Genomic DNA, 12,848 nt, shown 5'->3' with positions numbered 1-12,848 from the left:
CCCTAGAGGCCCCAAAATGTCACGTGTATCTGTAGCAAACTATTTGAAGGAGTCGAAGACGTTCATAAGTAAGTGGATGCAAATGTATACCGAAGTAAAAAACGCTAACGACTTCATCGGAGGAGGCCTAATTCAATACGTCTTCGAAGCAAGATCAGGTCATTGATTTGCGTATGACAAAGCTGAACTTATCGTTGGGTGAGGCTGAAGCAGTTTTAAGCAGAAGTGGTGTTAATGTATCCAAAGACACTATTCAGGAACTTTTACTTGCAGAAAACTTCAAGTTCCGGAGTACATTGAAAATACCTGCACTTTTATCACAAATTGAAAAAATATTTTCAAGGCCTAAGGCAAATTCAGAAAGGAATTGGACAAACGTGATATTCACAGGTTAATCTTCCTAGTTATATACGTCGGTCCTGATGTTTTGCTGATAATCGACCACTTCAATAAACTGTAAAGCATCCAGTTAAGGTTAATGTTTGGTGCTGCTTTTCCCAAAAATGATTTGTGTTTACCGCCAATTTGAATGCAGTTGTGATGTATAAAATTTACCTCAAAGCATCATTGTCAACTTCAAAAATATTTAGAAGAACTAGCCATGCGTTCTATAAGAGGATAACGAAGCCGAATTTACGTAGAGTGGAAACAGCAAAATGGGGTTGATATGTTGGATTGGCCTTCACAACCCTCTTGAAAATGTTAACGCAGAAGTTAAGTAAAAACTCAAAGGAAACCCCCTATGGACTGTCAAGCAATTATCAAGAGAAGTGCGGCTGATTTTGAGCCGATTACTTCCACAACGTAAGGAGAAATTAATATGAAAATTGTCGACCTTTAAGAAAAACATATCGCAAAATTCGTAATTTTTTCTCTAGAAATAATAGTCCGAATGAGTCGGCAATTCAAAGGCTGGTGAAAAAATTTCAAGAAACTGGTTCTGTCGAGGATCGTAAAAGGACTGGCAGATCAAAAGCTGGACGTTCTATTGAAAGTATTGTTTCTGTAGCGCAAAGTGTTGCTGAAGAAACTTCTGAAAGAGTCTATTATATATTTTAAAACAACATCTGGGCGCGTCTTTTAAAAGACCCTCTATTATCAATGCAGATGACACGCAACAATTCTAACACAATTCCGCACTCAAACATGGGTAAATGTTTGGGTTTGTAAAGTGTAAAAAATGTAAAAATTATGCAGTAACTTAATTACCGAGAATTCGCGCTCAAAGTGAAAAATATCAAAAACAAATTACATGAACGCAAACCCAGTAACAATTTACAAATTTTACGAACAGCTGATTAAATTGTTGGGGAGAAAAACCGCAAAAAGCAAAAGTGTTTGCAGTTGAGCTACCTCTTATTAAATTAAAAAAAAAAAAAATGAAGCAAATAAAATGCAGAATAATAAGTTTCGGAATCACATGATTTCATTTTGTCCACAATAATTTATTCCTTTTCTTAATCGCTGTCAGATGATGAACATTCCATTAGCTATTGAATTGTTGTGGCAATCACAGCTTTCTTCCTATTTCCCCTGCTTCCATCTATGCATGCACGTATATATGTATATGCATAGCCAAATTATGTGGTTAATAACCAAGAAGTAGAAGCATAAAAGCACAAAATTTACCTTCAATGTTTTTGATTTGTATTTCCGAAGCTGCAGCAACGGTGACTGGAGGCTGTGGTTCAGAAGTACCTCTTTATGATTCGTCGATTCCTATTTAAAAGTAAAAAAAAGTAAAGTATTTGCTTACTTACTCAATTTTAACCCTTTGCACTCGATTTATTTTCAAAGTTGTTGCGTGTCAACTTGTTATTATTTTTAGCTAAATGAATTAAAGTAATTTACAGTCGTAGAATTCAACGTATTATATTTATTTCATTAATTATTAATACATACAGTATCACTTTCACTATCAGATGAATATTGTAACGTTTGAACTCGTTTTTTTTTTGAGTTTGTAACACATCGCTTGTTTCACTATCAGAAGAGCATGAATTACTATAATTTATGTTGTCATCTCGCACATCTATATTAGTAAATTCAAATTCGGTGTCATTATCCTGGCTGTCTTCAAAATCCATTTTGAGCGGGAAATAAATGTGTACTGAATTATACAAAGAGAACAAATTCCGTGCACGACTTGCACTCGATTAACAAAACTTGACAAATTATAACTGTGTAAGATCTCGAATACCGTATGTATTTTACAGTTATTTAGTGCTATTGGTTACAGGCATACATTAGTATTGTCACCTCCAGTGTGACATACGAGTTGTAGAGTAAATTAGTATTGTCACCTCCAGTGTGACATACGAGTGCAAAGGGTTAATCACCATTTTTATTTAAATTTAGAGCCTTGACTCAATTTGTAAATTTTAATTCGTGTTTATTTTTACTTTGCGATCAGCTGCACGCGAAACAAACTCGGCCGAAATGCCGTAAGCGGTTATCGCGCCAATCAAGAAGAAGAAGAAGATCAGTGGTCTTTTTCACTTACAAATTCTCACAACTAAACATTTAACCAGTAAAAACTTGCAAGTTCCCCTCAAAATGAAATGTCATTTTGCTCTCTCACTTTCCCCTACTTTGCAAGTATTTTGGATACATGAACAACAAAACTTGATTATTTGTAACAATTGTTGAAAATTATTTGCTTCATGCACAGACCTAATGCATGTACAATTGTTAGTGAAAAAAACTGAAAAATATATACATACATATATACGTATATATGTACATATGTATAATATATTAAAATGCATATAGAAACACATTTTTGCTTTTATTATTATTATAATATGACTTTCTGTATTACATAGAATTTTTTGTAAAGCCACTGTTAAAAATAAAATAAATAATTGGCGCGTACACTTCTGTTAGGTGTTTGGCCGAGCTCCTCCTCCTATTTGTGGTGTGCGTCTTGATGTTGTTCCACAAATGGAGGGCCCTACAGTTTCAAGCCGACTCCGAACGGCAGATATTTTTATGAGGAGCTTTTTCATGGCAGAAATACACTCGGAGGTTTGCCATTGCCTGCCGAGGGGCGACCGCTATTAGAAAAATGTTTTTATTAATTTTGCCTTCACCGAGATTCGAACTAACGACCTCTCGGTGAATTCCGAATGGTAATCACGCACCAACCCATTCGGCTACGGCGGCCGCCGAACAGCCACTGTTACAACTAATATTTTTCTCCTGCATATTTCCCTTAGTTTTGCATTAAATGTTCGCAAAATAACTTTTTTATACTTCTCGCTACAAAATCAGACAATATAGAAAGCTCTAAGTTAACAACAAAGTGAAGTAGTAGAATTGTAATTGCTTAATTTCCAATCCGATTGATTTCTAATTACAACAAAAGAAAGGAAAGAGTAAGTGCTGTTTTGTAAACCAACAATTTTATATATTTAATATTTAGTTTCTTTAAGTTTTCTCAATATTTGTGTACGTAAAAATATTAGTTGAGTTGAAGTAACAGCAGCAGCAGCCGTGTTTGAATTTCGCGAATACTTATCGTTTATTTACTGCAAAAGTGTCGTATCACAAAAGCGAAAAAAAACGAATTAGTACACAAAAGTGGCCACTAGCTCTTCTTTTAAGCTTTGGAAAAAATGTATGTATTTACTTTTACTAAGGGAGGCATAGTAAATTGAAACCTTTTAGGCCCTTTTTCTCGGCATTTTTGTTTTTTTTTTTTTATTATGACAGGCTTTCACCAAATGATCGATATGTGCACTTATGTACATCAAAAACGAGATATGGAGTTATAGTACGCGTCCGCATTATTCTAAACATAAGTTCATCATACACATACATATACACATGAATATATTTGTATATACTACATGCAAGTATATTAATTAAGTACATATACATTAACACATATAATTTACTCAAAAATGCAGTGCTTCTCAATTTATAATGTATGTGTATGTATGTATGTAAGTAAAATTAACATTAACAAAAAAATGCCGTGCAGTTATAAGTTTATACTAAGCAAAGTAAAAAAAAAACTAAATATATACATATAACATTAAGCAAAATAAAGATGATGAATAGATGAATACATATAAATTTCTGCATCTGCGTTTAAGCTGAAAGCACACAGCAACTACTCGTAAAGAAGGCTAAGTCAGCACGAAGTTGTGCGGCACCAAACCGTTTAAAGCGCTAAAAAGCAGCCAACATTATTACATACCTATACTTTTACACAAGTATGTATTTAGAAAGCAAGAAATAAATGCAATTGCAAACAGAAATTTACATACTTTATGATCCATAAAATGTTACGATGCTGAAAATCACAATAAAGTGCGAATGTTGTTGACTTTAATTTCGTTAGAGTTCTAAAATTTTAAATGAGGGCATTCTATGTACTAAGAAGGGCCAAGATCAGCCAGACGGTATGAAAATTAAACGGAAGATTTAATTTTATTTTTTATTATTTTTTGTTATTGTTTTTGACTAAGCTTTTTGTAGTAGAACTCTTGCACAATGAACTTCAGACGCACACAGACCGATTCAATTGATTAGAGGCAATAATTTGTTTGGAAGAAACAGGGTTTTAAGCAACTCTATTTGATCTAATAACTCAAGGTTTTCTGAAGACTGTACTTTGCTCGAAGTGAAGACTGTACTTCAACCAGCCGGGCAGAGGCACCTGCCCCATTAAGGGATCGGACATTCCAGGTGCATGCCCTCAAATCGTATTCCTTATTTCGTTTGAGGGGTCGTCATCAGTATAGGAAGTTCTCATCCGAGGCTTTGTACATCTTTTCATTGGGGGGGATTTTTAAGTGGCGGGTCCCAAACCCAGCGCACAACCAGCCATCCTGGGATGTTTCGCCTTCTCACGTTAGCTCACTCCCGAACAGGTATTCGGAAGCTACCCAGAGGATACTTGGAAGTTGCCCGGAAGTTGTGAGCTGCTTGAACCATATGCAGAAGAATCGTCCTAGCCACTCCCAAGTGGCCAGTAATTTTCTCCACTTGCGTGGACTTCTACATGTGGAACCATCCTCCAAGAAGAAGAAGAAAAATGCTATACTTTGCTCGAAAATAAACATGCATCAAAATATTATTTCATCTAACGGTGTTTCGCAGCAGTAAAACTTCAGCTGCTGTAATTCTACCCTGCACGCGAGTATCCCATTATGCTCAAGCGATCTTTAGGTGAGGGGATTTATCTCTAACGACTTCCCTCGTAGCTGTGGGAACGAAGAGAAGGTGCAGACAATAGCGTAATCTTACATAGTGGTCAGCGCAAGTATACCACAGCGGAGTCCTCATATTGCCACTGGGTTGGGTTGTAAGACACAGCCGTCTATTTGTAGCTCGTAAACGCCTGCATGTTCCAAAATGTTTTTTGGAGGATTAAAAGCCCTTAAATTAAAGAGAGTTTTCAGGTGCGTTAAAAGATAAAATCACAGGGGAAGTAAAACCGCAGAAATTTTTTTTTTAGAAATGTTTTTTGTAAACATTTTTTTTATATTTAAAAAAAGAATTTTTTTTATATTTTTTTTTTATTATTTTAATTTTTTTTTTTCTCAAACCAATTACTACGTCTATTTGAAAGATCAGAAAGTTTTACATAACCAGCTTTCCAAACTTTTTTAATAAAGTAATTCGTGCAAAAGTTATTAACACTTGAAAAGTAAGTAGCACAAACGTTAAATTATTATTTGATAAGGTGGCAACCACACTTTGCATGTGTATAAAACTATGGTACAAGAATTCGTTTCTATGCATATATGCATAATTGGCAAAAAAATTTGGGCACAATTAAATTCTTGGTAATTTTTTTTATTTTTTAAATGTACCATATGTTCATATATTGTACTAGGTTGTTCAATAAGTTTTGCGGTTCGATAGGAAAAACCCAAGTTTATGGTTTGAAGTACACTACTATATTTTTTTTTTTTGTTTTGGTGGGTGAGGTGGGCTTCAAAATGTCTTCGTACTTACAGCGGCCGTCGTCTACTGCGTCGAGTTGTGTGGGTGTGGCCACTAAAACAATCCCTACTCTCCTTCTGGGAGACACCCTTTCCGCGACTACTTTCGGCATTACTTCGGGAGATCCTAGAACAGCATCCATAAAGGACGAATTCCATTCACCCTCGTCTGGAACCACCGTTTTTGTAGCCAGCTTTCATGCTATCGGCTCGTCTTCTTGTGTCTCTATCGCTCTGTCGAGGTCTATATTTTTTTCCGTAGTACGTTCTCGAATGCATCTCTTTACCGCGTTCAGGCTGTCGTCGCGTTCGAGCATTTTACTGATTACGTTGCCTCAGAGCATCTCTTTCTGCGAGCCATCTGTCACAACTAAAAAACGTGTGTTCAGCGTCATCACTTGGCGCTTCGCAGTATATGCACTTGGAATCGCTTACCTTGCCCATGCGGTATAGGTATCTCTAGAAGTATCCATGGATCGAGAGGAGGAACTGAGTTAAGAAGTAATTCACTTCCACGAAGTTCCTTTGGACACAATTACCTATTGAGAGAATAAGAGATTCCAATTTGTGAATTCCATCCCTGAAGTGCGAATCTTGAAGGGCTGCAAAATACGCTCCCACAGCTTATGACCTCATCATTTGATGAAAAGCGCCTGTCAGGTATGAATTGTTTTTGGTCTGGAAACAGATGCAAGTCGCTAGGGGCCAAATCTGGTGAATACGGTGAACGCACCAAATAACTCGAACTTTAATTCATGGATTTTAGTCATTGTCAAAATACCCTGGGGAGAAAGAATTTTTTTCTTTTGCAAACTGAGGCTTTTTCACTTAAATCATTCTGTTAACAGTTTTCTGCTTGGAACAGTTATTTTCGTCTCGCCAATAGTGGAGTTTTCTTGTCTGGTCAAGCTTGGAACAGTTCTTTTCGTCTCGCCAATAGTGGAGTTTCTTTGTCTGGTCAAACAAATTCATTTCCTTTGCCAAAGCAAGATCAAATTTTCTCCCTATCCGATGTGTTCCGTTGGAGTTGGAATTAATGAAATGGGGATCGGCGCTCATCGTCATATTAAGGGGTTATACGCAGTTATGAAGCAAATAAAAGACGGGTTGTCAAGGATTTATCCTGAAGAAACTTCAGAATATTTTAATTTGAAAATTTTTGGCGGTTATAAAAGCATCCTTCAAGAACGTAACAAAATTTTTTATTTATGAAAATGTTGATTATAGAGCGCGCTGCAGGCGATTTCTGGAACCTCCTTTAAAAAAAGACGATTTATGGTGTACATCGTAACTCAGGATTGGATTATCTGAAATCAAAAAACCAAACAAATTTTGTTAATATATTAGATTATCTAGTAATTAATCGTTCGGCTAATCAAAATAGTGAATTTTCACAAAATGGCAGCTTTTAAAAGAAATGATCTCGATTTTTACGTTAAAATTTGGCCGTAAATTGATTATAAATTGGAAAATAAGTATCAGATTTACAAAAGGAACGATTAATTACTAGAAAATGTATCTTTAAAGATTGAGTTAAAACGGTTGACCGATCAAACAAGCCGTTTTCGAGATATCGTGTACACCGACTTGAAAAATGCCGTTTTGAAAAAAACACGTTTAAAGTTTCAATACCTACCTTAAAACGTGCCGAGGCATCTCTACATATTGAGGTATAACTCCGAAAGTATTGCTTAGATCTACTTCAAATTTCGTGCGTATACTTTTGAATATATGTACATTACAAAAGTGCAATAAAAAAAATCGATTTTTTTGAAAGTCATAACTGCGTATAACCCCTTAACTCTAGGAAGACTTTTGAGATGAATGAAGAATTTAATATTTTTCGTTTGCGTTTTTTAGTTTTCCTCAATAATACCTTTTCCGAGTTGAGATGTTTTATTATACATATACATATGCACATACATACATACGAGATGCACATAAAAAGGTTTGGTCTTTATGTACCTTTGTGACGTATTTCGTATGCGAGTACAGTGCAGCCTGCACTTAGCCGTATTCCCTTCGCTGCATGCTTCCCGTTAGGGTGCATTTCAACTTAAACTTGATCTCACCACAACACCCCTACACTATTAGCATACAACAAATATAAATCCATAAAAATATAAAAATAGTTATAGGTTAAGGAATCAAAAAATGCAATTGAAGAAGTGATTTAAATTTGCAAAAACAAAAAAACACAAAAACGAGTATTGTTATATGAAATGAAAATAAAATTTAAATGATGAGCACATGAAAAAACTATAATAAATTAAAAATATTCAATAACGTTGTTTTACTTGAAAACTAAAAAGGCTCTCCATGATATGTATATAGTAAATAAAGGGTTTTCCAATAACAGGTGTTATCTTGAATAGCTCGCTATTTCGGTAGATGTCACTTTTGAAGCTGTCATTTTTTTATATTTGACAAGTAATGGCGTAGCCATTGATAAAAATGGAACGGTGCACGCTTAAGCAACACATTGGAATTATTAAAATGCATTATAAAAATGGTGGAAATTTGGCAGAGACGGTTCGTAAAACTCGAACATTTTTGGGCCATCGTGGAGCACTTTGTCGGACCGCAATATAGAAATTGGTGAAAAAGTTCGAGCTGTTCGGACAAGTTAGTGATCTGAAGAATAAAACCCATGCACGTCGCTCAAGAACAGCCGAAAATATTGCTGTTGTAGCCGAAAGTGTTGAAGAAACCCCAGGTTTGTCCATTCCTCGTCGTTCTTTGGAATTAGGCATTCCACCAACGTCATTACACCGTATTTTGCATAAAGATTTAGGTCTTAAGGCTTATAAAGTCCAGTTAACACAAGAACTCAAGCCGACTGATCATCAACAACGTCGTGTCTTTGCTGATTGGGTCGTTAGAATACCTGAAAATGATTCGGAATTCCTTAGAAAAATCATCTTGCGTGATGAGGGACATTTTCACTTCGGTGGCTTCGTCAACAAGCAAAATTATCGGATCTGGGGCTCAGAAAATCCAAGAGTTATTGTTGAAAAGCCTCTCTATCCTCAACGTGTGACTGTTTGGTGTGGTTTATGGTCCGGCGTAGTCAATGGACCTTACTTTTTCGAAAATAAAGCTGGAGCAACAGTTACGGTGATGGATTGCGCTATCGAGAGATGATTAACGATTTTTTATGGCCGGAATTGGATGGTATTGATCTGGACAACGTTTATTTTCAACAAGACGGCGCTACGCGCCACACAAGCAACGAAACCATTGATTGAATATCAAAACAACGCCATTATTGGAAAACCCTTTATAATTGGCGCGTACACCCATTTTGGGTGTTTGGCCGAGTTCCTCCTCCTATTTGGGGCGTACGTTTTGATGTTGTTTCACAAATGGAAGGGGGAGGCTCACGTCAACGCCGAACGGCAGATATTTTTTATGAGGAGTTTTTTCATGGCATTAATACACTCGGAGGTTTGTCATTGCCTACCGAGGGGCGACCGCTATTAGAAAAAAAATTTCTTTACGCACCAACCCACTACGGGACCGCGGAAAGTATTTCCCAAAAATTATTTTTATTATTCTCTTAACACCCAGTTAGTAAATTAAATCTCTTAATTCTTGCACAGATTCGCTTCAAAAGTTTTAAACGATTTATATTATTGAGATTCAAGTTTGATAGAAGAAAAAAAAATAACTTGGGCTGTAGTTTGAGTCTTAAAATCTATTTTTGAAAGCAGCGAAAGATTTCGTTCGATTGCCATCCTATGTTGGTTGGTTGATTGAGGTAGTGGTGATTCACCGGGAATCCAATAAGCGCTTCCGCACCATTTTGTTGCCACATCCTCGCTTCCAAAAAGTTATACAGTTATTCCTTCACGACTATATCCAGTCTGTGCGATTGAGAACCTCATAAGGTTGTTACGTCTCTACCGGCCCGCTCTTCGAGGCTTTCAAAACCCGGTTTGCCAAGGGTTAACATCCTCGCCTTCCATAGCGCGAGGCATTCACAGAAGAAGTGGGTTTCGGTGAGTCAGCAGACTACTGCAATGGAAGCTAAAAGGGAAATTGGGCCTAAAATGTTTACTAGAAACATTTCTAAAAGTCGAAATTGGTAAGTATCCAAACAGGTTGTCTGTTCTCTTGCACCAGAAGTCGTGTCCGCACAATTTTATAATATCTTCAGAATAAATCTGACTAAAGGCTAAGTAAAATACCACCGCGGTTTCAAACTTCTACGTTAGATTAAGAATACCGGACTCAAATAGTGCAGTAATAGACAGCAAATGGGTGCGATGACATCGTATTTTCACAGGATGCAAAAGACTCCAATCCCCTGCATTTGCAGCAGCAACGGTGCCATTGTAGAAGCTTTTGATGAAAGCAGTGCTCGTGACAACTTCTGCACGGAGTTTTTCTAATGAAAGTAATTTTGAAAAAGGGAAAAAATTAATAGCTTGATGACACGATTCGTTACCATGTAATACCACAGAGGCTTCGATTCATAGCTTTTTCGGAAGTTAGGCCATAAATACAGTTAACTACCATAAATGCAGGGTGCGTACCGTATTTGAGGACAACTTGAGTGCAAAATTAATTAGCTTTTATTTTAAACAAAATTTAATAAAACTTTACGCATTTTTTTTTCACATCATTATCTGATTATACATATGTATATCTGGGAAATCATTCAATAAAATTTCCATCAGCTGCAATAACCTCCTCTATCCGGTTTGGAAACGATTGTATGCCCGAATCAAATGCTCCCTATTTCCTTATTCATATTGCCCAAGGAATCGAAAAAAATTTCCTTATTATTCAATGATATTTATTTCATTGATTTCGAACTAATATATGTATATAATTTCTTTTAACTCCAGATGGAGTGTAGGGTCAGTCCGGTATAAAATTAAAGGTGTTCGTCAACGTTGGGTTCGATTTATTTTTCTTTACTTTGCTTCTAGTTTCAGTTATCAAATTATTTCCTGGTTTTCTAGTCCAATAGTAAGGCTTATGTCTATAGACATGCCATTGATAAGCGAGCTTTTTTAGCCGGCTATTTATTTTGCATCGACGATTTGCGGCCGCCGTAGCCGAATGGGTTGGTGCGTGACTACCATTCGGAATTAACATAGAGAACGTCGGTTCGAATCTTGGTGAAACACCAAATTAAGAAAAACATTTGTCTAATAGCTCATAAAAATATCTGCCTTTCGGAGTCGGCTTTAAACTGTAGGTCCCTCCAATTGTCAAGACGCACACCACAAATAGGAGGAGGAGCTCGGCCAAACACCTAAAAAGGGTGTACGCGCCAATTATATATATATAATATTATATATACACTACCGGTCAAAAGTTTGGGTTCACTTACATTATTTTGGAATTTTACACAATAAAGTCGGCTTATTAGTGGTTTTGTTTTTAAAACGTGCGTTCTGCTACTAGTTTGAGTTTAGGAGATTGTTATTTTTTACAAAGTGACTGTGGGAGACGCGCAGATCAAGCATGAACGGGTTATGACTTGCTGCATTCTGTCAATGCGTCTAGTGCCTATTACGCGTAACATCTTACTGCTGCAAAACTCGCTTCAAGAGTTATATTTCTAATTGTTGGTGTCATCTTTGTTATCAAAAAGGTAAGTAAAACAATTTTTTGTATTCCAAAAAATAACTGTTTTACAAAAACTTACATACAAGTCGACGTTATACCAAAACTATCTTCTAATTATTAAAATTTAAATAAAACTACATATTTCTTGTTTTATTATTTAAAATGGGTCGGAAAGCAGAGCTTAGTGTAGAAACACGAGCAGTCATTGTAGCACTACATGGAGAAGGCTATTCAACGCGAAAATTTGCTTCGAAATGTAATGTCTCTCAAAATGCTGTCATGAGAACGTTACAAAGAAAGAGCGATACTGGGTGCAATCAGAGTCGTCATCATTCTGGGAAGCCTAAAACTACGCCAAATGGAGAGGATAAGTTCTTATGTGTTGTAAGCAAAAAAAATCGTTTTCTAACAGCCCCTGAAATTCGCGAACAACTCAACTCCTCGCGCGAGGCTCCAGTATCTGTTTCGACGGTACAGCGACGACTAAGAAACTACGGCCTAAAAGGGTGCGTCGCCGCCAAAAAACCTTTACTTCGAAAGCAAAATAAAGTAAAGAGACTTTAATTAATTAATAATTGGCGCGTACACTTCTGTTAGGTGTTTGGCCGAGCTCCTCCTCCGATTTGTGGTGTGCGTCTTGATGTTGTTCCACAAATGGAGGGACCTATTGCCATTTGCCTGCCGAGGGGCGACCGCTATTAGAAAAATGTTTTTATTACTTTTGCTTTCACCGAGATTCGAACCAACGACCTCTCTGTGAATTCCGAATGGTAATCACGCACCAACCCATTCGGCTACGGCGGCCGCCAAGAGACTTAATTGGGCTAAAAAACATAAAGAGTGGACAACTGAACAATGGTCTAAAGTCTTGTTCACGGACGAGTCCAAATTTGAAATTTTCAACAAACGACGCCGCCAACATATTGGCCGTTTGTCGGTGAACGCATGATGAACCAATGTGTTGTTCCCACAGTTAAGCATGGTGGAGGGTTGGTGTTAGTCTGGGGATGCTTTGCTGGAGAAAAAGTTGGAAACATTGTACAAATTAAGGGTATCATGGACAAAAAAGTCTACCACAACATACTTCAACGGCACGCTTTTCCGTGTGGGAAAAGACTTGTGGGCAGCGGATTCGTTTTCCAGCAGGATAACGATCCTAAGCACACTTCAAAATTTTGCCAGGATTACATTGCAGCCAAAGAAAATCAAAAACAACTCAAATATATGGAATGGCATCCTCAGTCGCCGGATTGTAACCCGATCGAGTTGCTGTGGGACGAGTTGATCAGAGAAGTAGGAATATTGCAA

This window comes from Anastrepha ludens, chromosome 2 (genome assembly GCF_028408465.1).
Source record: "Anastrepha ludens isolate Willacy chromosome 2, idAnaLude1.1, whole genome shotgun sequence".
Classification (NCBI taxonomy): domain Eukaryota; kingdom Metazoa; phylum Arthropoda; class Insecta; order Diptera; family Tephritidae; genus Anastrepha; species Anastrepha ludens.
Note: the sequence above shows the minus strand (reverse complement) of the source record.